Raw genomic sequence first — 24,620 nt, forward strand, 5'->3', positions numbered from 1 at the left:
CTGATGCTGGGAGGGATTGGAGACAGGAGGAGAAGGGGACAACAGAGGATGAGATGGCTGGATGGCATCATCAACTCGATGGACGTGAGTTTGAGTGAACTCCGGGAGATGGTGATGGACAGGGAGGCCTGGCGTGCTGTGATTCATGGGGTCTCAAAGAGTCAGACACGACTGAGCGACTGAACTGAACTGATTCTCACTGATGTTAGGTGATACCTCATTGCAGTTTTGATTTGCATTTCTCTAATAATTAGTCATCTTGAGCATCTTTTCATAGGCTTTTTTGTACATCTGTATGTCTTCTTCGGAGAAATGTTTACTTAGATCTTCTGCCCGTTTTTTGATTGGGTGGTTTGTTTTTTTCATATTGAGCTGCATGAGTTGTTTGTATATTTTGGAGATTAATCCCTTGTTCGCTGCCTCATTTGCAAATATTTTCTCTCATTCTGGGGATTGTCTTTTTGTTTATGACTTCCTTTGCTGTACAAAAGCTTTTAAGTTTAATTAGATCCCATTTGTTTATTTTTGGTTTTATTTTCATTACTCTAGGAGATGGATGAAAAAAACCTTGCTGTGATTTATGTCAAAGAGTGTTCTATCTATGTTTTCCTCTGGAGTTTCATAGTGTCCAGCTTTACATTAGGTCTTTAATCCATTTTGAATTTATTTTTGTATGTGGTAACACATAGTATTTTCATTTCAATTCCCCCACAAGTTTTTGTTCTAATAGAATATATTTTTATGTTTGACGATATTTCTTGATCAGTCTATTCTATCTTGTACAATGAAAATGTACATATGTAAACTAGAATTTATTTTAAATTTTTTCCTGTGACCATAAAGTCTAAGAGTTTCAAAAGTATCTTTTGAATTGAGTCATTGTTAAAATTACCATTGTTTCACAATTGATCAAAACTACATAAAGATCTTACAAACTTCACAAATAATTACTAAAAAGCAGAAATAAAGCTTGATTGAAAATGTATCTACTGAGATGAACAGGGCTATGGTGTGTAACTAGTTAATACATCCGTCACTGAATTTTACTTATTTCATTTTTATTTCTATTTTTCACTGTAATAAAAATGAACACTGAGAAACCTTGCTCACATAGATTAGTAGATAGGAAAGGGAGGAGTGATATTATTGCCACGTCACTCACTTCTTTAACGTCTTTCTAAAACCCAAAAGAGTCGGTCGAGACTTAGCAGCTAAACAACAAAAGCGCATTGTGATCTGTGGACCATCTACTCAAAGCAATAACCTGATTCCTTGAATAACTTGATTCCTGGATGACTTGAACTCGTTCACTTTGATTGAAAACAAAGAACTGAAACCCTCTGACCTGGAAAATGGTTTAATTTCACTGTCATTCATTTCCTTAACACCAGCCTCAGACTTCTTCCTTTAGCACCTGGTGGAGTTTGGCACCCAGCACAGCAGGACTCACGCAAAGCAAGGGAGGGCATCAAGGGGAAGCTTGTGGGAAAGGACAGGAGACGTGTCAGGTTCTCAGGGAGATCAGTTTTAGAGAAGAACAATTGGGCAGCTGACAACTGAGAATTTGATTCTCTCAGACAATCCCTGCTCAGGACTTCTGCAAAGTCTTTGTGTGCAGGGTGCCCAAAGGCATACGAAACCCTATTTTGAGATGTCATAGATGTTTACACCCGGCCTTTGCTGCAAATTCACAAATCGCCTCTTACAGCTGTCCTTTACACTGTCCCTTTCAAAAGGTAAAAATAGAAAATAGGAGTGTCCTGCAAAAATGTTTAAACAAAATGTCAGCTAATGGAAAAGACTTGAATATTTAGCTTCTCCGGTATACAAAAAAATACGTGTGCCTGTGTGTGTGTAAGCCAGTCTTCTGGCGTTTGCATTTACCTCATGTACACTTGAAAAATAAATTAGGCTTCTAATATGCATGTCATCGTATTCTCAACATGAAAAAATGACCATTTTCTAATTCATATAAATTTGGATGACATTAAAAGATATTGAAAGAAATTTAAGTCCCAAATTCTAACCTACCATATAGTTGATTTCCCAATATCCTTTATTTTCTGTGATTTTTTTTTTCAAAATTCCACAGACCTCTTTGTGAGATTATGTACCCAGGAGGGTCTAAACCACAGCAAGACTAACAAACGTTTGCTCAGTTGGAAAACGGGGGATCGTCAATAACAATAAAAGTTAGTATCATTATTAAAATTATAGAAGAAAAACTAGCAAAATGAATTCCCTTCTCTCATTGACAATTGAAAGTATGCTAGTATTTTTTTTAAAAGGCCTTTGAGAGATCAGGTATTAATGCATTCAAAATATGTTTATTCAGAACTTCTCCCGCTGAGAAAGATCCTGGCCCAGATCTCAGTGCCAGGGCTTGATTCCTGTGGATCAGGAATAATGCTGGGAATCCGGGGGGGGGGGGGGTCCCATTCGATACTGGGCCCCCAGCAGGTGGCAGGCCTCCACTGGGCCCAGCAGATCCCCAGTAGCCTGCTCAGTCCAAGAGAGCGTGAGTGAACCAGAAAGCTGCCCCTGCTGTCTAATCCCCACCAACTAGAGATGCATACTGAAGTCATATACTGAAGTCCTATACCCCCGCACATACTGCCATACTGAAGTCCTATACCCCCGCACATCACTCAGCAGACTGCTCTCCCCTTCCTGCCAAATAGAAGCCGGAAGAAACTGACACTTGAGAGAAGCCATCAGGGCCAGGTTCAATACCCATTTTCTAAACACCTAAACCCACTGAAAAGCAAGACACCTACACTGTGACAGCTCACTCTCCAGGGCAAAGCCACTGCTGATGAGAGATTTTATAGCTCACTTTTCACTCTTTATAAAGGGCTAGTGTCTGGCACAGTCACAAGGAGAACATGTCACTTTCTGAAAAAAAAATAAAATAAAAAACATTGTAGAAGATATTGTCTATTCTAATACTCTAAGATCAAATCAGTTTCTCCTATAAGTTCAAGGTCGGAAAAGAGAGACCACCATTTCCCAATGAACTCCCTACGCTTCTTACATTAGATCATCACAGCATGACACATTTCATTCCTCTTTGTGTTGGAGTCCAGAAAATTCAGATACATGTATTTAATGTTTTCAGCAATAAAGAATCTACCTGCCAATGCAGGAGATGCAGGTTTGATCCCCGGGTTGGGAAGATCCTTTGGAAAAAAATATAGCAACCCACTCCAGTATTCTTGCCTGGGAAATGCCATGGAGAAAGGAGCCTGGCAGGCTATTGTCCATGGGGTCACAAAGAGATGGACAAGACTGAGCGACTAACATTTTCACTTTGTTACTATACTGCTGTACTAAAGCTAAAGGCAAAGGAGAAAAGGAAAGATATACCCATTTGAGTGCAGAGTTCCAAAGAACAGCAAGGAGAGATAAGAAAGGCTTCCTCAGTGATCAATGCAAAGAAATAGAGGAAAACAATAGAATGGGAAAGACTAGAGATCTCTTCAAGAAAATTAGAGATACCAAAGGAACATTTCATGCAAAGGTGGGCTCAATAAAGGGCAGAGATGGTATGGACCTAACAGAAGCAAAAGATATTAAGAAGAGGTGGCAAGAATACACAGAACTATACAAAAAAGATCTTCACAACCCAAATAATCATGATGGTATGATCACTCACCTAGAGCCAGACATCCTGGAATATAAAGTCAAGTGGGCCTTAGGAAGCATCACTACGAGCAAAGCTAGTGGAGATGATGGAATTCCAGTTGAGCTATTTCAAATCCTAAAAGATGATGCTGTGAAAGTGCTGCACTCAATATGCCAGCAAATTTGGAAAACTCAGCAGTGGCCATAGGACTGGAAAAGGTCAGTTTTCATTCCAATCCCAAAGAAAGGCAATGCCAAAAAGTGTTCAAAATACCACACAATTTCACTCATCTCACATGCTAGCATAGTAATGCACCAAATTCTTCAAGTCAGGCTTCAACAGTACGTGAACCATGAACTTTCAGATTTTCAAGCTGGATCTAGAAAGAGCAGAGGAGCCAGAGATCAAATTGCCAACATCCACTGGATTATCAAAAAAGCAAAAGCATTCCAGAAAAATATATATTTCTGCTTTAGACTGTGCCAAAGCTCCTTTGACTGTGTGGATCACAACAACTGTGGAAAATTCTGGAAGAGATGGGAATACCAGACCACCTGACCTGCCTCCTGAGAAATCTGTATGCATGTCAAGAAGCAACAGTTAGAACTGGACATGGAACAACAGACTGGTTCCAAATCGGCAAAGGAGTATGTCAAGGCTGTATGTTGTCACTCTGTTTATTTAATTTATATGCAGAATACATCACGCAAAATGCCAGGCTGGATGAAGCTCAAGATGGAATCAAGATTGCCAGGAGAAATATCAATAACCTCAGATACACAGATGACGCCACCCTTATGGCAGAAAGTGAAGAAGAATTAAAGAGCCTCTTGATGAAAGTGAAAGAGAAGAGTGAAAAAGTTGGCTTAAAACTCAACATTCAGAAAACTAAGATCATGGCATCTGGTCCCATCATTTCACAGTAAATAGATGAGGAAACAATGGAAGATTTTGGGGGGCTCCAAAATCACTGCAGATGGTGACTGCAGCCATGAAATTAAAAGATGCTTGCTCTTTGGAAGAAAAGCTATGACCAACCTAGACAGCATATTAAAAAGCAGCGACATTACTTGACCAGCAAAGGTCTGTCTAGTCAAAGCTATGTTTTTTCCAGTAGTCATGTATGGATGTGAGAGTTGGACTATAAAGAAAGCTGAGCGCCGAAGAAGTGATGCTTTGAACTGTGGTGTTGGAGAAGACTCTTAAGAGTCCCTTGGACTGCAAGGAGATCCGACCAGTACATCCTAAAGGAAATCAGTCCTGAATATTCATTGGAAGGACTGAAGCTGAAGCTGAAACTCTAATACTCTGGCCACCTGATGCAATGAACTGACTCATTGGAAATGACCCTGATGCTGGGAAAGATTGAAGGTGGAAGAAGGGAACAGCAGAAGATGAGATGGTTGAATGACATCACCAACTCGATGGGCATGAGTTTGAGCAAGCTCCAGGAATTGGTGATAGACAGGGAAGCCTGGCATGCTGCAATTCATGGGTTTGCAGAGTTGGACATGACTGAGCAACTGAACTGACTGTACAGTATCTCCCTACATGGGTTACTCAATTATCCATATCATTTTTCCCTTATAGATAAGAATTTAGATTACTTTTTTTCCCCATGTTTATCCAGTCAATCCTGAGCTGCTTAGGTGAGTCAGTGGTAAAGAACTGCCCTGCAATGCAGGAGATGTAGATTTGATCCCTGGGTTTGAAAGAACCCCTGGGGAAGGAATTGACAACCCACTCCAGTGTTGTTGCCTGAGAAATCTCATGGACAGAGGATCCTAGTGAGCTACGGTCCATGGGGTCACAACAGAGTCGGACACGACTGAGTGACTAAACAACAATAACAAAATTTAACATTCAGCTACAAAAACTCTCATTCCAGGTTCATGTTCTAGTTACCATAATAAACATTATCACTCAATAAGCACCAGACCCAGGGCACGTTCACAAAGGCTCACTTAGGGCGTGGAGCATCCCTTTGGGCAATTTTTATTTCACCTCTTCTCTAAAAAGATGTCCTGAAATTCAAGAGATCAAAAAGTCATTTCAAGGACCATCTACCCATCCATCACAGTCTTAGCATAATTCAATGTTTTTGTCATCTGAACACCTCTCCTCCAATTGTGTTTTAGCAAAATCAGAGATTTAGAAAACTGTTTCTGGGTTTTTTTGTTTTGTTTTGTTTTTAAAGAAAGACAAAACAATTAGACCGTTTTGCTTTAAATGTCATAGAGCAGGTGGCAACACAGGTAAGGCCGGATGTCTTCCAACAGCAGTTTGAAGAGCTGAAATGCTTTACAAAAAGCTACAGTCAGAATGCGGGATAGAAAGCCTCAGAATACGGAACTTCAGTTAAGACACAAATGAAGTCACTTCCTAAGAGTCTTCAATAAAGCAGCAGAGAAAATAAACTTCCTATACACAGCGAAAAGTCATTTCTAAAACAGCAAGAAACTATAGCCTAAATGTCAGCTTAATATATGACAAAATGGCATGATCTCAGTTACCTAAATAAATGAAACGTAAAATCAAGATATAACCTGTCCTGATAAAAACACAGTGAGGATTTTTTTTCCCATTTCAGCTAATCAGAGAAAACAAACCATCAGCTTGTAGCATGCTATCATAACAGGAAAACGTCAGCAGAGAGGCAACTCTACATAACTATATTACACTAAATAAACACCTGCGGGAGAAGAGTCACGTTGGTTTTCCTGTCAAGCATTCCTTATCAAGATTAAAACTATTTTGAAAGTTCAAACTAAAAGATTCAGAAAGTACTTGAGCACTTTTGTTGAAATATGCCTCCACATGGCACAGGGTGAAATGGAATAGATCCCGGAGGCCCAAGCAGACTCAAACTGGATGCAAAATTCCTCCCCACCTCACCCACAGAGCGCTCAGGGCCCTTCAAACATCTCTGGGCTCAGGTTCCTCATATGCACAGCCAGCTTAACACCCACTATTAGAAAAAGTAAAGAAGCATGTTTGATGACCTGCATGCAAGAACTTTTTGATCTTTAAAGCACCATTCAATCTGAGGGATTCCCTGATGGCTCAGACAGTAAAGAATCTCCTGCAATGTGGGAGACCCGAGTTCGATCCCTGGGTCAGGAAGATCCCCTGGAGAAGGAAATGGCAACCCAGTCCAGTATTCTTGCCTGGAGAATCCCATGGACAGAGGAGCCTGGCGGGTTACAGTCCATGGGGCCACAAATAGTTGGACACGACTGAGTGACTTCACTTTCAATCTGAGAACCATTTCAGATACCTACTTCGGCTCTGCTGTGACTTTCTGTTTCCAGAGCTAACTTCATGAATAACAAATCTGCTACCACACTGTGGTCTGAAAACGTTCAGTGGCTTCCTACTGTGTGCCAATGAGTGTAAGGTACAAGTTCCTCTAAAATCTACCCCTTTCCCTAGAAGCCTTCCTTGTAGCAACCCCCACTTCCTCTCTCCCTGTCACAGTCTCTCAGCAACCACGCATATTGCTCAGAGGGCTCAAAGGGGCAACAATTTTCTTCCCTGGTGGCTCAGACCATAAAGAAGCTGCGTGCAATGCAGGAGACCCATGTTCAATCCCTGGGTCTGAAAGATCCTTTGGAAAAGGGAATGGCAACCCACTCCAGTATTCTTGTCTGGGAAATCCCATGGACAGAGGAGCCTAGAGGGCTACAGTCCAAGGGGTTGCAAAGAGTCAGACATAATGAGCGACTGACACTTTCACTTTCTTTCCCTTAGCCTTTATGTCAGGGCTGCTCTTTCTTTCTGGAATGTCCTTTTGCCACATCTCCGTCAGGCAAACTCCTACTTATGCTTCAACACCCAGCTCATGTCACTTCTTCCATGAAGCCCTCGCCTTCTCCCTATTTCCGATCCCCCATCCCCCCAAGACATGTGAATGAATCTCTACTACCATAAATACCTATATGAAAGTTATGAATATATACATCTGTATCAGAGACGACTAGGCTAGCAGCTTTTTAGAAAAATCTTCATGTCTTTGGCACATTCGATTCTGAAAAAAATTTTGAAAAATTAAAATCTTATCAAGTGAGCACAGGATAAACGTTTTAGAACTTTCAATCATCCAACTATTCTTTGCAAGAATATTCTTTCAACAAATAAAAACATTTACTGGACAAAAATGTAATTTACACAGTCTCTAGAGGTCTTCTTCCTGCACGAAAACCATAGAGTTCAGAAAGGGCAGGAATACACATAACCATAAGCACTGTTTGTGAATGCCTAGAGACAGAATTTTGATGGATGTGTTTGTTTGCTTGTTGATACAAGATACACATATCGCACAGTAAGTAACATCTCTCTGGCTCCTACACTCTGAAGTGCCACCTGTTCTGGCTAGGCTTATGCCTGGATAATTAAAATGAAGGTGTGCATTAGCAGATATTAAAAATGCAAATTTTCACAGTATTCCAGGCAGCAGAGTAGCAGATAGCATTCTCTTCATAATCTAGTGATTGTTGCTCTGGAGCAGAAAGAGTCCCTCTAAAGTTCCAATGGAAACTCAGAAAGGTTACATGAACTGCTCAAGGTCACACAGCTGCATGCTGGCAATGCCAGGATTCACACAGAGGACTTCTGATTTGAAGCCACTACTCTTTTATACAACACTGCCTCCTGTGATAGTAAGCATCCTATTCGGGGCAAATTCATAGAAGAAATGCGATTTCCAAAAAAAAGAAGATGTAGTTCTATTAGACCATATGGCTGGCCTTCAAATGTCTCTGTCATCAAATTGTGGTCCCTTGAATTTTATAAACATTCAAAAGAATAACAGCACACAGGAGCTAAACAACTTATTGTCATCTAGCTGCTTAAAAAACAGTGTTTAAAAGAGGGTTGCCCTCATTACAAGGAACTACAAAGGGCCAAGGGCTGGCTGAGACAGGCTGTCCATGAGGAGCTCATCTATCACTGCCCACTAACGGTTCTAGCTCAGCTGAAAAGGAAGCATGTGTCTGGGGATGTGGTGCTTACTTTTTGCTCCAGAGACTCAAAAGGAATCCAAGAGGCTAAGACTTAAAAACTTGCCTAGTCCTGCATTTACTCAGGTAACTCAGGCTGAGTGTGCAAGGAGAGTGGTCGTGTCTGCCTAGACTTGCCAGAGACGCCACAATCTACTGACACACAAAAGTTCTCTCCAGAAACAAGGGCCATGGGCTGGAAGCTGGGGGACCTTGTCCCAAAAGTTTAGAAATTAAATGGCAAATGCGGGGTTCAAATCTTCTAAAGAGAGTTAGGCTTGAAATCAATTTCCAGGTTTGAAAATTGAATTTAATGTTAAAGAATGACATCACTCAAGTATGACTCTGTCTCCAACTAGACTTGCAAAACCATTGGCTCAATTCACATCAAAATAAATGCTGAAAGAATGTAAAAAGTAAATGAAAAAGTGAAACAACAAATGAACTAGAAGAAAATACAGGGAAAATACAGGATATAAGACCTTCCTAAGCATTAAAGTAAAGGAAAATTAATAAATGGAAAAAAGTTAATTAGAATAAATAAAAAATAAAAGAAACTGATTTTTAAAACTAAAGTGCAATTTAAAAACATATTTGAATGTATGGTGAAGGGCTAATACCCCTCATCTCTTAAGGATTCTTAAAATTAGCAAGAGAAAGAACATATCTATAGAGGAAAAGTAGGGAAAAACCCATAATTCCCAAAAGACAGTCAAATTGTTCAGTTTCATCAATATTCAAACAAATGTGAATTAGAGTTTAAAATATCATTTTTCACCAACTGAATGGGTGAGGAGTTTTATAAGATCATATCCAGTGCTTGCAAAATATGACCAAAACAGACTGCTGGTGAAAGACACCAAAGCATATGGCAATTCGTACTAAAAGTGATTTTTTAAAATGGGTGCACACTTTAACCCAGCGATTTCAAGTCTAGGAATTTCTCCCAGAGAAGTGTGCAAAAATTTAATACTGTTCATCACAACTTTATAGAATCATGAAAAGCTGGAAATAGCCTAAATATCAAAAGTCCTTGCTAGAGGAATTATTATACATTCATAAGAAACTCTGCCACCATGAAAACCAATGTTGTTGAACACCATGTAAAGACAAAAACGACATTTGTGATACTGCTTGGAAGCATGCAACCAAACCAAGGTACTTCTCAATACAGGAATTAACACACATTTTACTTTCTTCTTTGTGCTTTTCTATTTCCCAGTTTTCTACAAGGAGTATGTAAGAGTTTTAATTATTTATTAACCTTGTGTTTTCAAAGCATTACACTGAGTGATTCCAATTATTTGCTTTATTGACACCCCGTGTAAATAAGGCGATGGCACCCCACTCCAGTACTCTTGCCTGGAAAATCCTATGGACGGAGGAGCCTGGTAGGCTGCTGTCTACGGGGTCACACAGAGTTGGGCACGACTGAAGCGACTTAGCAGTAGGAGCACACCCCGTTATTTGCTCTGACCATTAAAAAAAATAAAACTTTACCTGGAGTATTTGGAAAACAGGACTCTTGGCAATGAATTCCAACATTATTAAAATTAAAAACAGCACAAGAATCTGTAGTAACTATTTGAAGAAATTTTATATCCAAGACCAATTGTTTAACCTCCTATGCTTATTAATAAACTTGACAACAGGTCGCATCCGTAGGTTCACAAATCTCCAAACAGCCTGTATTTCAATACTATGGATTACAGAAATTAATAAAAGCAGACATTTTCAAACTTTAATCAGGCAAGTGTGTGATTCATAGGAAAAAACTAATGTTATTAAGGGGCTTCCCAGGTGACACATGTAAAGAATCCTCCAGCCAATGCAGGAGACTCAAGAGTTTGATCCCTGGGTCAGAAAGATCCCTTGAAGCAGGAAACAGTAACCCACTCTAGTATTCTTGCCTGGAAAATTCCATGAATAGAGGAGCCAGGTGGGCTACAGTCCATGAGGTGGCAAAGAGACATGACTGAGCATGCAGGCATGCACATAGAGACCATAGAATGTTCTTAAATTCGAACAATCAAACTGGTGAATGAGAATTCAATTAAAAGAAATTAATGAAACATTTACTAGTACAGATCTTTGGTGGCTAGGATAAACCCTCGCTCATTTGTCTGTTTACAAGAATTAATCACATTCCAAAACTGCTACAGTATAGACACTTACTACTCAAAATGTGGTCCTCTGACTGGGTCACTGGTGACACTGGGAGCTTTTGGGGAATGCTGAATCTCAGACTCCACCCCCCCCACCTACTACCCCTGAATCCAACAGTTGAACAAATTCCTAGGTGATTTGAATGCACATTTAAGTTTGAGAAGAGCTTGTATAGAGAAGCTGAAAGCTAAAGTGTTAAAAGTCACAGCCAAATAAAAGACTCTAGGCTAAGTGAAACATCTCTAAATAACACCACAAAAGGACTTAGGGTACACCCAAAGCTACCTGGCCATCTATGAACTACAGAGGTTCTCCAGTTTGGTTGTACATCAGAATTGCATGGGGAGCTTTAAACAAATACAGATGCCCAGGCCCTACCCCTGACCAAATGAATGAAAATCAGTATTTTCAAAAGTTCTCCAGGTTATTCTATTATGCAGCCAGATTTGAGAAGCCCCGAGCTCCTGGCATAAACAGGATCTTAACCAAGGAGATCATTAACCTAATCACAGCCAGGCAGATCTAATCCCTGCTTCTACTCTCCTCCTTTAGCTTCCCAGAGACCCCTGTTTATCACTTTACATTTATTCGAAGTCCTTCTCTGCTCCTCCCAGTAGAATCCAGTCCCCTCCCCGCACCCAGGGCAGGGACAGTATCATTAGTCACACTACCTCCAGGACCCAGTGCATAACTGGAGCTTGATGAACATTTGTTGAAGGAATGAACTTGAATAGATGGAAAAGATGACAGAGGACGGCTGCCAAGCCACATGGGAAGGAGGGCGGGCATCTGAAAGCAATAGGAAAACACATGTTTTCTGATCCTTTAAGTCTCATGGATATGAAGCTTCCATGAAATGTAAGCCTGTGGGGAAGACTTACTCTGAAACTGACAAAACTCACCTATCATTCCAACTGGGTGGCCAGGAAAAATCTGGTGAAAGGCAACTATGTTTTGAAACAGCAAATTCATTATATCATGAAAGAAACGAAACACGAAAGTAGGAGCCCACCGAATAGCCCACGTGTTTTCCAGTAGGTCCTCCCCATCCAAGCTAGGGCACACACTAACAGTGTGCCACATCCACACGCTCAGTGCCAGAGCTCAGGTCACAAGCAGAGTGGCACCCCTGTAACTGTTTCAACACACCCTGGCACGGGACCTGCACACCTCTCCCAGTAAGGAACAGGAGAGCAAGACACAAGAAGGCCTGAATAAAGCCTCATCCAAATGCATTTGAAAAGTTCACCATCAAGCTTCAAACTCAGGAGACTTGAAATCTTATCACTACATGGTAGCTGCAGATATCCTTCGGCTGGGTGTAAAGAGCTATAAAAAGACAGAGGTTGTGGATGCTAACAAACATTTCTTCCTCCCTCCCTTTCATTTCTGGGAACCTCTTCATCTCACAGCAGGGCTAGAAGAACATAACCACAAACATTTCAGACTCCGTAAGGCCCTGGATCTCCGCTGGGCAAGCAAACAAGAGCAGCCTTCTAAGCTGAGAAAAGCATGAGCAAAGAAAATAATACGACCTCAATCTTGTCATCTGCTAAAGAAAACTAAAGACACTGCGCCATTTGGTTTTCGTATTTATGGAGCTTTCCGGAATGCTGTCCTCCATTTTCACCTCCGGGTCCTACTCAGCTGCTAGTTAGAGAGCAGTTTCTATTGGGCGGGGGGGGGCGGGCGGTGGTGGTGGTGGCTACGTTTTCAGCAGGGACCAACACGAACTCCACACGGTTCAAATGGGCATCACACGTGGAGGTTATGTCAACAAACTCCTCTGGGCAGGTCTTCCACACCGGAACTCCTTGCTTTACCTGCTAAGAGGCGACCACACCACAATCCCCAGGCCAGCCGGGCAAGACAGGAGAGGCAGGCATGCCTCCCCCTCCTGACTCAGCCCCGCCTCGGCTTCCCTGCTAATCGTCACTTTCTGTTTTCTTCCCCACTGTGGTAAAAATAACTTCCTCTTGAAGTGTCTAAATCTGCGTGTGATTTAGCACACATTTTTTGGCACATCACTGGTTGCATTTTGACACTAAAGGAGAATGAAGTTGCAAAAAAATCTGCTATCACGTTTCTGTGAAAACTCCAACCAGATGAGTGAGTCCCCTTGCTTTCAGGAATATTGCAAAAAATACTTTCAGGGAAGATGATACATTCTAAGCACTGCATTAGCTCCTTCTGTCCTCTGCTTCTTACAGACTCAGCAAAGTCTCAGGGGTGGAGGGAAGCAGGGCAGGAGGCACGTGCTGTTGGCTGTGAACTGGGAGTGGCTTGCTGGCTGTGCTTCTTAGTGTGGAGAAGGGTACCTCAGCGGGCAGACCATCCAACACAAATGTGGCACCAAGAACTCAGCAAGACTTGTATTTAGGACCTGAGACAGAGCTCCAGAGGGGTGTACCTCCCCTCCCCTCCCCCCAGCTCCACTCACCTGCTGGTAACTACGGGCAGGGGTGGGTGTAGCACAGTCATTTCAAAAGAGAACTGTTGAGAAGAGAGTCCCTTCTGATAGTAACTCCTCTCCACAAAGTCAAAGTGTGAGCCACTCTGTTGTGTCCAACTCTTTGTGACCTCATAAACTGTAGCCCGCCAGGCTCCTCTGTCCATGGGATTTCCCAGGCAAGAATACTGGAGTGAGTCACCATTCCCTGCTCCAGGGGATCTTCCTGACCCACGGATAGAACCTGCATCTACCTGCAGCTCCTGCATTGCAGGCCAGTCCCTGACCACTGAGCCACCGGGAAGCTCCAGGTGGGACCTTAGAGAGTACCTCATTCAGTCATTCTAAAGGAAAATGAGGCACCATCATCTGGAAAGTTCCAGAACTATCTCCATTTTCCCTTTCCTGGCCATTGGTACATATTCCCAGACAGACCATCAGGACTACATGGAAACACTGCTGCTAATGGGGGTCCTAGGAAAGAAGAACAACTGAGGATCACAGACCTAATTAAACATCTTCATTTTGGAGGTGAAGAAAGGTAAGCTTAGGAGGTTCACATGACTCAACAGTACTGACCACTGAACTTTTTGGAGACTCCCTCCAGACCCAGGTCCCCTGTCCCTTCCAGCAACCCACATGGCCCTGCCTGACTGTTGCACTTATCCAGTGAGAAGGCATTTGTGTCAAACAGTCTACATATCAAAGGAAGCTCTGTGCCAGAGTTGCAAGGTCATGGTTTCCCTTGACAAAATTTAACTTTCCATTAAGTAATCAATGTAAAATCCCACTTGCTTTCAGCTTCTCAAGGGATTGGGTGACCAGCCACACTGGAGAGTAATGGCCCTGGTGGCTCTGGCTTGCCCCAACACCCATCAGAGGCTGGACAGGTCAAGGCAACATGAAGAAGCAGAGAATGGAAAACAGAAGCAAGTTCACCAGCCTTTTGACAAAGACATGACCTGCTACTTTGGTTCACTGTTCCTGCCCTGACCTCCAATGGAAGGGAAGTGAGAACCAGAAATAAATCTGTGGCTAGATTACTGGGCCTAAGGGGAAGAGGCTGTAGCAGCAGCCCCAGTGTATGCCTGGCTCTGTGATCGTTTGAAAAAGTAGACTGATGTGGATCACAGTCCAGTCCTAGACCAGCTGGTGATCCCAGAGAGGGAGATGTGCCATACTCCTTCTCTTACAACTACGTTCATTTTGTGAATGCAAGGTGTGTGTGCCTGGGGTGGGGAGGAACGTGGATAAATTCAAAACAGAGAAAAGCAGGCTGGGCAAAGAATTCCTTTTTCAGATGGTTTCCAGGAAGCAGAAGAGAGGCTAAAAAGCAGAAAGATTTGTGTGTGTACAGTTAACAGGACAAATGACTGGAGAATGTCAGCTGCTGATGAGCCCTCATCAGTTTGAAGGTGAGGGTGACAAGATAAGCCACAAAAATACTGCTTCAGTAATTTCACACTTCTTGGGTAGAATGGTTCATTGAAATAGAAGCAAGCCATGAATCTGCGTATTCCACTGGTATGTGTGTGCCAAAAGAAAAAGGGATCTGAGAGAAGCAAAGAATAAGGCGAGAAAATTGGCATTTGTTGAAATCAAATGCCAGGCCTTGAGTTAGACAAACACTTTATAAAACGTTGTGCTTAGTCACTCATTCACATCCGACTCTTTGCAATCCCATGGACTGTAGCCCGCCAGGCTCCTCTGCGCATGGGGATTCTTCAGACAAGAATACTGGAGTGGGTTACCATGTCCTCCTCCAGGGGATCTTCCCAACCCAGGTCTCCCTCATTGCAGGTGGATTCTTTACCATCTGAGTCACCAGAGTAATCCCGTCATATGGGGCTTCCCTGGTGGTACAGTGGTAAAGAATCTGCCTTCCAATGCAGGAGATGCAGGTTCAATCCCTGGGTCAGGAAGATCCCCTGGAGAAAGAAATGGCAACCCACTCCAATATTCTTGCCTGGAAGATCCCATGGACAGAGAAGCCAGGCAGGCTATATAGTCCATGGGGCCACAAAAGAGTTGGATAGAACTTAGTGACTAAACAACAAACAACATGGATTAAAACACCTCAGGTTTTAAGAAGATAAGAGCATTGCCTGAGTTCCAGCTAAGAAGTGGAAACACAGTCATTCATACCCAGATCCCCGGTCTAAAGCTTGTACTTTTTCTAGTATCTGATGCTTCTGACCCACAGAAAGCTTTCAGTGAATATCTGCTGAATGACTGAACAAAGAAGTTTATATGTTTCAGACTACTTTCATTTTATTTTCATAAGACTGTGAAAGTCATACTGAACTAGAAAAAAAAAAATCAATGATGTTTCCAGAAATGCATTACAGTTTAATGCAAGTGGTTATTTAAATCATTTATCAATGAATGAAATCAGAATTACTTAATCAAGGCCATAACTTAAGGTTATTTCCATGTCTTTCAGTAAACAAGGTCAATGGGTTTATGCACTGAGCCTTAATTTTATAATTTATTATTCTGCCATTCTAGGTTAAAATCCATTCAGTCACTATTTCAAAAACCACATCATCTTATGGTCTCATCTCCTTACAGTCATGCTTGAAATGTACCAGCTAATTTAATACAAATTGCTACTTAAGGAAGACATTGACCTAGAGCAAGAGACAAACTGCTATTCTGCAAATTTCCAAAACGACTGGTTTAGGGTTCAGGAAAATGACAAGAAACAGGAAGTTTGCATTCTAGTATGCACTCAAATCTCTGGGTTGACCTCAGGCATTCTTAATTACAAGGGAAGCTCTATCAATGCAATTCTAAATCCCAACAGGTAAGAGGCAGACAACATTACAGAAGGAAACGTTTATAGAACTGTATGTCGCAGTGGTTTTAACATCTTTGGAGCATATGCTTCAAACAGCCAGAAAGAGATGGGTTGGAGAATGGGCTAGAGTCTTTCCTGGAACCCCTCCCCACATTCTCTACTTAAAATAGGAACAAAATGAAGCAGAATTGAAGCCCTAGTAAAGAACAGTCTGCTTAGCAAATATTTTGAATCAACAGATACTTCCTATGGGTTCATGTGGAGCACCCAGGAGAGGTGTCACAGTAGAGATGGAAAGTATTGAGCAAGCTTCTTCCTTCCAAGGAGCTTGCCTACAAATTATGACAATACACAGTAGAGTGTCAAAACTTCAGAAGTGATTATGAAATGAGTACTAAGGATTTCAGAGATCATCCTTGGAATTTGAGCTTCCTTAGCCATCAGCAAAGGGGCAATAGCAGAAGCCAGAAGCCAAGGCAGGTGGGTGGTGAGACGAGAAAGATGAGCCAGTGGCTGTCTTTGGGAAATTACAGACACTTGCTATAAAATCTGAGATAGACAGAAGTGCAGCATACCCTGGACATTAAGCTGCTATCTGGCTCCCTGATAATTTTTAGTATAAGAGTGTTACAAACTATTCAAATTGAATCTCTTATCAGGCAGCATGGAATTGACTGTACTTATTTTAAAGCTTCTTATTTTGATAATATATAATTTTAAAACCTACTAAAAACTTCTAACACTTTGAAGGAAATGTTTCTTCCTAAAATCCTAATTTATTTTTATAAAGTTAAATTCCTAATTTATTTTACTATTTTACTAAAGGACTATATATTTGTCCTGTATATTATATACCACAATCTGAATAAAAAGGAATTGCATATGAATCCTAATTTTGTAAGAATGCTCTAGATTTCCTTGGTAGCCTCATAGTACATAGTATAAGGAACACAATGTACACAAATGTTTTCCCCTGCTGAACTCATTGGCTCCATTCTAGTGAATAAGCACAAAGAAAGAATTCTCACACCATTGCACTCTAATCTGCTCTTCAAGATTGGCAACACTCATATTCCAAATATAAGTCACAATAATCTTTGTGACACCTGTAAAATAGTTGTGTTACCTATTTATGAATTTTCATACAGTAGAACTAAATGTAAAGGGTTTACTATTCAAAGTCATCCATAACTGTAAAACAAAACCCCCAAGATTCTTTTAAAGAGGCCTTTGTGTTCAATCGCTAGAAATTTATTTAGGTTTTATTCTATACCCAGACACTGTACTTAAAACTCAAAACAAAAAAGCCAACTCAGATAAAAAATGGGCAAAGAGTGTGAATAGACATTTTTCCAAGGAAGATATATACATATGGCCAAAAAGCACAGGAAAAGATGTCCAACATCACTAATCATTATGAAGATACCAAAAAAAACCACAATAAGATACCACTTCATACCCATTAGGATGTCTATAATCAAAATAATGGAAAATAAAAAGTGTTGGTAATGCTGTAGAGAAACTGGAACTCATAAACTGTGGGAGGAGATATACAATGGTGCAGCCACTGTGGAAAACAGCTTGGCAGTTCCTCAATAAATTAAACATAGAATTATCATATGACCTAGCAATTCCAATGTGTATACTTATGGCAGAACGTGAAGAACTAAAGAACCTCTTGATGAAAGTGAAAGAGGAGAGTGAAAAAGTTTGCTTGAAACTCAACATTCAGAAAACTAAGATCATGGCATCCAATCCTATCACTTCATGGCAAATAGATGGGGAAACTATGGGAACAGTGAGAGACTTTATTTTGCGGGGGCTCCAAAATCACTGCAGATGGTGACTGCAGCCATGAAATTAAAGGACGCTTGCTCCTTGGAAAAAAAGCTATGACCAACCTAGACAGCAGAGACATTACTTTGCCAACAAAGGTCCATATAGTCAAAGCTATGGTTTTTCTACTAGCCATATATGAATGTGAGGGTTGGATTATAAAGAAAGCTGAGCACCGAAGAATTGATGCTTTTGAAGTGTGGTGTTGGAGAAGACTCTTGAGAGTCCCTTGGACTGCAAAGAGATCAAACCAGTCAATCGTAAAGGAAATCAGTCCTGAATATTCATTGGAAGGACTGATGCTGAAGCTAAAACTCCAATACTTTTGCCATCTGATGCAAAGAACTGGAAATGACCCTGATGCTGGCAAAAATTGAAGGTGGGAGGAGAAGGGGATGACAGAGGATGAGATGGTTGAATGGCATCATCAACTCGATGGACATGAATTTGAGTAAGCTCTAGGAGTTGGTGATGGACAGGGAAGCCTGGTATGCTACAGTCCATGGGGTCGCAAAGAGTCGGACACAACTGATCAACTGAACTGAACTGATATACTTAAAAGAATAGAAAATAGATGTTCATACAAAAACTTATACACAAAAGTTCACAGCAGCCTTATGCACAATATCCAAAAGAAACAACTGAAATGTTGAGAAATAGATGAGTGGATAAACAAAATGTGGTATATCCATACAATGGAATATTATTTAGTCATAAAAATGAATAAGTATTGATACAGGCTACAATACGAATGAACCTTGACAGCAATGTTCTAAGTAAAAGAAGCCAATCACAAAAGACCACATATTATATGATTTCATTTCTATGAAATGTCCAGAAGAGGCAAATCTATAAAGACTGAAAATAGATTAGTTCCTAAGGGCTTGGAGAAATGGAGGAATAGTGAGGTGATAATTAAAGCAAATGAGGATTTTCTTTTTGGTGATGCAAATGTTGTAGAAGTGACTCTAGTAATGGTTTCACTTATCTAGGAATATTCTAAAAACAATTAAAAGCTATTACATTTTAAGTGAGTGAATTAAAAATCAATAGCATATACTGAAGTGTGCTTCATTTGTAAATTTCTTGCATAATAGTTGTTACATTGTTTTGACTTCTGCAACAAGAATTTGGTGAAATTTGAGTGTTCTCTCCCCATTTCTGATAAATAAAAGGGTTTACATATATCACTGTTTGCTTAAAGTTGTTTCTGTAATAAAAATAAATATAGGTAAGACAAAACTTATTTGTGGTCAAGACTTAACTTCTTTCTAAAAAATAAAAAAACAGCAAGTGTCAATTTCTAATCATTCTAGTAGCTACAGTTCGTCAGATAAGATGCCTTTTCACTGTCCATGGCTGACCTGTTCAGTGCAGCTGCAGGGAAAGCTACAGTTTCTGCTCCTGCTGTTTCCCTCTAGGGAAGCAAAAGATGCTGTTTCTTTGGGGACTCAAAAATCTTGAGCACTTTCATTCTAGTTTCTCAAATACAAAACCAACTAGTGTTTTAAACTTGGATCGATGACAGGGAATTTGAAGAAAGACAGTATCCAGATAATACATATTTATCTGTAGTTTAAAACAACTCATACTGAGATGAGTCTACATTAAAAATATTTTACAAGACAGAATGCTTTTCACTATTCATGCTGTGTGTTTACAGAACAGTCTGCCATAGCTGAATTCCATTTTCTATCTTCCTCTAAAACAGTGCTACTGTGTCCCCAACCAACCCTATAAGATAAACTTGCAGCTATGAACAAGAATGTCATTTTCTTTTTATGTCAACAGTTTCTATTGATAACATCATATTTTATGCATTCACTTCCTAGATTACTGTCTGGGGGCTGGGGTATTATATTTAAACTATATATGATGTGCAGAAGGAAACTTAATTTTACTTTCAAGGTTTAGAGAAACTATTTTGCAGCAAGTCTGGACTTCAATTTTCACATTTTCCTTTAAATTCATTTAAACTTAGATACTTTCAAGTCAATAAAGTTACATCTTTTGCTTTCATTTTTGACTCAAAATTGCCACACTTATATGTAATCTACACATCAAGACGGAATTCTGAAAACTAGAGTAGTATATCTCCATTTAAAATAGTGCAAGTTAAAAATGGAAAGGAAAGCCTATCAACTTGAGATCAATGCAACAGATTTAGTTCCCATTGATTTAGTTCCCATAAAGGCTAAATCACATATCCAAGTCTTGATGATAAATCATCAGAGTTTGCCGGTTGTATGGGATCAGTAGTAAGCCATCTGGCTTATTCAGTTTACATCTATGTACCGAGTGTTATTCCAAGTTTTTGATATTTCCACAGCTCATAAGTAATGAGTCTATTGGCAGAGGCTGCATCATAATCTAATTTCTATGGAAGATTTCATTTGATTTTGGTTAGTTTTCTACAGCAAGTCAAAGTCTGAATGCCACTTCAAAATAAATGAAATAATTTCAATGAACTGCACACACCATGGTCTCCAAGTTCAAGTACAGCAATTTGCTTTATTCATGTCTACTGACCCCACTGTGTGCTTATGCTCTCCTTCCTCTACTCATTTCAAGGAGGTAAAGAAGCAAGACAAGAGTTCTCTCTGCATAACTTTCCTCCCCCTCACACACTTTCCTTTTTATTTATAATCTGCTGCAGCAAAAAGCATCTTTAAAAAGAACAGACTTTGCCCTTCCCCAAACTGCCTAGGAAAAAAGAAGCTGTTTGACCCCAGTTCCTTTGAGAAAAAGATGCATCTTTACCGACTCCCGTTTTTTCCTCCACACTATGCTTTCTGGTTGCCCCCTTCACCTCATTCCATGCATCTCCTAACCTCAGACAGTCAAAAGCCAGCTGGGGCTGCAGCTGTTGGCTGCTCTTCCTCTTGCAACAATGGGGCACATGCAGCAAAGCAGAGGCATTTTTAAAAGTTGAAGTTTAAAAATGAAGCCACGTCTATCGCTTTTAAAATATTTTATATATCACTTCTCTTACTCTCATCACTTCTCTTTCTCTCAAATACATAGGGAACTTCCCAAAATCAATCTCTGACTCTAGAACAGTGTTCACGAACTGAGACTGGGATCAGAATTACCTGGAAGACTTACTAAAACAGAGTCTGGGGTCCCACGCCCAGACTGTTTGATTCAGTAGGTCTGAGATGAGACCTGATAGCAAGTGACCAGGCGATGCCGATGCTGTAGGTCCAGGGACCACACACTGAGAACTACTGGCCTAGAAAGGGGCTTCTCAGGTGGCACAGTGGTAAAGAATCCGTCTGCCAATGCAGGAGATGCAAGAGACATGGTTCGATCTCTTGGTCGGGAAGATCTGCTAAAGTTGGAAATGGCAGCCCACTCCAGTATTCTTGCATGGAAAATTCCAAGGACAGAGGAGCCTGGCAGGCAACAGTCCATGGCATCTCAAACAGCTGGACACAGCTGAGCAACTGAGCATGCACATACAGCTTAAACAGAGAAGTGAAGTGAAGTTGCTAGTCGTGTCTGACTCTTTGCGACCCCATGGACTGTAGCCCACCAGGCTCCTTGGTCCATGGGATTTTCCAGGCATGAATACTGGAGTGGTTTGCCATTTCCTTCTCCAGGGGATCTTCCCAACCAGGGATCGAACCCAGATCTCCTGCATTGTAGTCAGACGCTTTACCATCTGAGCTACCAGGGAAGCCCAAACAGAGAATGAATGCTAAAGAAAGAGAGAGAGAAATTAAAAATTTAAGATTCCAATTCACCTCACCTCCAACTGTGGGACTCTGGGAGAGTTCAGTCACCTAGTTCATGGAGATGGCATCTTGGGGATGAATAACAGGAAGGTGGAGTTAAGAGCAGGCCTGCTGCTTGCATGGTTTCCCTTCTCTGCTGGCCCCTCAAGATATTCAAAGTATCAAGAAAAGGAAAATGAAATTATAGAAATAAAAATGATCATTTTTTGACCAGTCAGTTCTTTAGCACCCCACTCGCATCTTGGCTCTATTTCCTTTTTCTCTTAAACTGCTTGTAGTGTTAATGCAGTTGGCACTTGATTCAACCAGACGTGGGTTCAAGTCTTGCCTTACTTACTCTGTGTCCTTCAACAAGTCAGTGAACTTCTTTACCCTCCTTTCTCCCATATCAGAAATAGGGATAACAGCTGTACCTAATCTATGATATTTCTGTGCTAATACAATTTCATTCTGCATGTGCATTGACTGGCACATACACAGTAAATGTTAGCTTTTGTCATAAATGGTCCTATTTCTTCCCTGTGAGAATATTCAGTGTTCAATATGTCACAAATCACACTACCTATTTGATACAATAAGTACAAGCATCACTTCCAGATATTTATTTAGTAGCTACTATGTGTCAGATGTGGGCTTCCCTGGTGGCTCACAGGTTAAAGCATCTGCCTGCAATGCAGGAAACCTGGGTTCCATCCCTGGGTGGGGAAGATCCCCTGGAGAAGGAAATGGCAACCCACTCCAGTATTCTTGCCTGGAGAATCCCATGGACGGAGGAGCCTGGTGGGCTACAATCCACGGGGTCGCAAAAAGTCAGACACGACTGAGTGACTTCACTTCACCTATGTGTCAGATGTAATATATTATAGAAGTATATTAAAAATAAAAAATATTGCTAAAAATAATGTTTTTATTTGGAAAATTTTGACTTTATATGAACTTATATTTAAGAAAAATACTTGCCTCCAAAATTGGCTACCTAGGAAAATTGAGAGGATGTGTTTACTAACCACAATTTTGTTTTCACAGACACTAAAATAGTAGAATGGAGGAAACAAGGGGAGCATAATTCTGCAGATACCTTGGCCTTATATTATTAAGGGTATATTTTAGACCCTCTTAAAGACCACAAGCCCACTTTTCCTGAAAATCATTATGTTTACATAACAAAACAACAGGGAACAAATTTGGCCAAGGGTTATCTTATTTTCAGTTCACAATGATGTCATTTTCAACCCACTACATCAGTCAAATTCAATGATGAGTTAGTAATAGGAGCAATATTCCATCCTTCAGTTCTTTCTGGTTCCCTGAGTGAATGCTTGTGAATTCACCCTTTCAACAACCAAGCCCCCAAATTTATCAGGCTTCATTTCCTGGAGTATATAATGAAAGCATATAAAATTGTGGATACCACACACATCTGACTGAATTTTCAAGCAGTTAATAGGGTAGATACTGCGGTTTCTTGATTTTAGCCTCACTACATGCCTTTGATCCTTCCTCCTCCCAAATTTCCCCGCCCCAAGAAGGGTTATCAGCATGACATTTTAAGAGCTGGGTGGATGTGTTACAGGCAGTCTGGTCCAGACCGGAATTTTACCTATGGAAAATGCCCTGCCCAAAGCCAAGTACTCCAAAGGACATCACAGGTGTCTTCCTTCCCTCTCCACTGTACTCTTCCTACATCGCTGGCCTCTTTATTTTGCTTGAAAAGAACCCCAACAAAGAATTACTTATCAGTTCATGGAGAAAGACCCCTAAGCTTCTCAAATCACTTCCCTCCCTATGCCAGTTATTATAGCAGCAACTGTTGGTAATAACAGCAACCTGTGTGGTAGTAGCAGGAATCTGAGAGCCAATGGGGCTGTGGACTTCCAAACACAGAACTCCCAGAGAAAAGAGTTGACTCTTTAGCAAAAGTACATATTACCCCAAATCCCCTAGGAAACCAGATGCTGAGGATTATTCTTTGGAAATCCACTTGGGCAATATTTTCCTCTAATTTTCTCTAAAGCATCTTACAAAACCGTAGTTCCCGCAAAGTTTCTACTGAAAGAGAAGTGAAACTTTTAAAATCTGAGCTTCTCTACTCGGGAAAACAAAACATTGTTTTATCTGCATGTACATTTCAAAACGCTCTAACACATCTATCACTTTGCTGAAGAGGTTTTCTTCCTTCGAAAACGATCTGCTATCTAGACCTGTGGCTTCTGCGAAGAAGGGATTTTTGTGGGTGAGGTTGGCAGCCTCCAGCCGCCGGAGTCGTTTGGCTCGTGGTTCCAGCGCTGCGGGGGCTTCTCTTTGCGCGCTGGCTCGGGTCACGCAGATGCCGGAAGTTCCCCGGGGGCTTTAGTTTATCCGCTTGGACGTTTGCGATGACCTGGGCCCGCTCAGCCTCTCGTCTTCCACCCCCACCCTGCACCATCGAGACCTGCTCTGGCCACGGACTTGTGAGAGGGGAGCATCTTCCCTTAGCCAGGCGCGCACCGGGGACCTGGGGTACGCACGCTGGGCCCTGGCACCCCCTCTCCCCGCGCACTGACCACCGAGCAGCAGGTCACATCCTCTCTCTGGAGCCGCTCTTTTCTCAAGCTCCTTCCCTTCAACTCTCCAAAAACATAGGCAGCCTTGCTCCTATTAAACCAGGCACAACCTCCCCCAAAAGTTCAGACTTGGGACACGCAGCGCTATGGATCGTTCAGTCGAAGCAGGTCGATCCCTGCTACGGACAGCTAGGTGTGCAGGGGGTGCCCCAAGCACAAACTAGCTCACGGACAGCGCGGGAGCCCGCAAACTGCCCTTGGGCTACCCAGGCCAGGAGACAGGAGGAGATCTTGCGGGACAGAATTCGCAGAACGGGCCCCGGGGAGGTACTAATCCCACCCCCGCGACGCGGAGCGCTGGACGGGACAGGACTGTGGTCACCAACAATGCCATGGACCGGCCGTCGCTGCCCCTTGCCTCTCCCCGCTCTGCCAGGCCCGAATACACACACACACACTCGTACACA

At 41.5% G+C, this 24,620-nt stretch overlaps 1 protein-coding gene across 1 annotated transcript in view; it reads right to left on the reverse strand.

Annotated features, from left to right (window-relative positions):
• The window catches only part of UST (uronyl-2-sulfotransferase), a 321,018-nt gene that overhangs the window by 294,774 nt on the left and 1,624 nt on the right, over positions 1–24,620 (reverse strand). The gene's annotated exons all lie outside the window — the stretch shown is intronic.

This window comes from Bison bison, unplaced genomic scaffold, assembly GCF_000754665.1.
Source record: "Bison bison bison isolate TAMUID 2011002044 unplaced genomic scaffold, Bison_UMD1.0 scf7180017864483, whole genome shotgun sequence".
Taxonomy (NCBI): domain Eukaryota; kingdom Metazoa; phylum Chordata; class Mammalia; order Artiodactyla; family Bovidae; genus Bison; species Bison bison.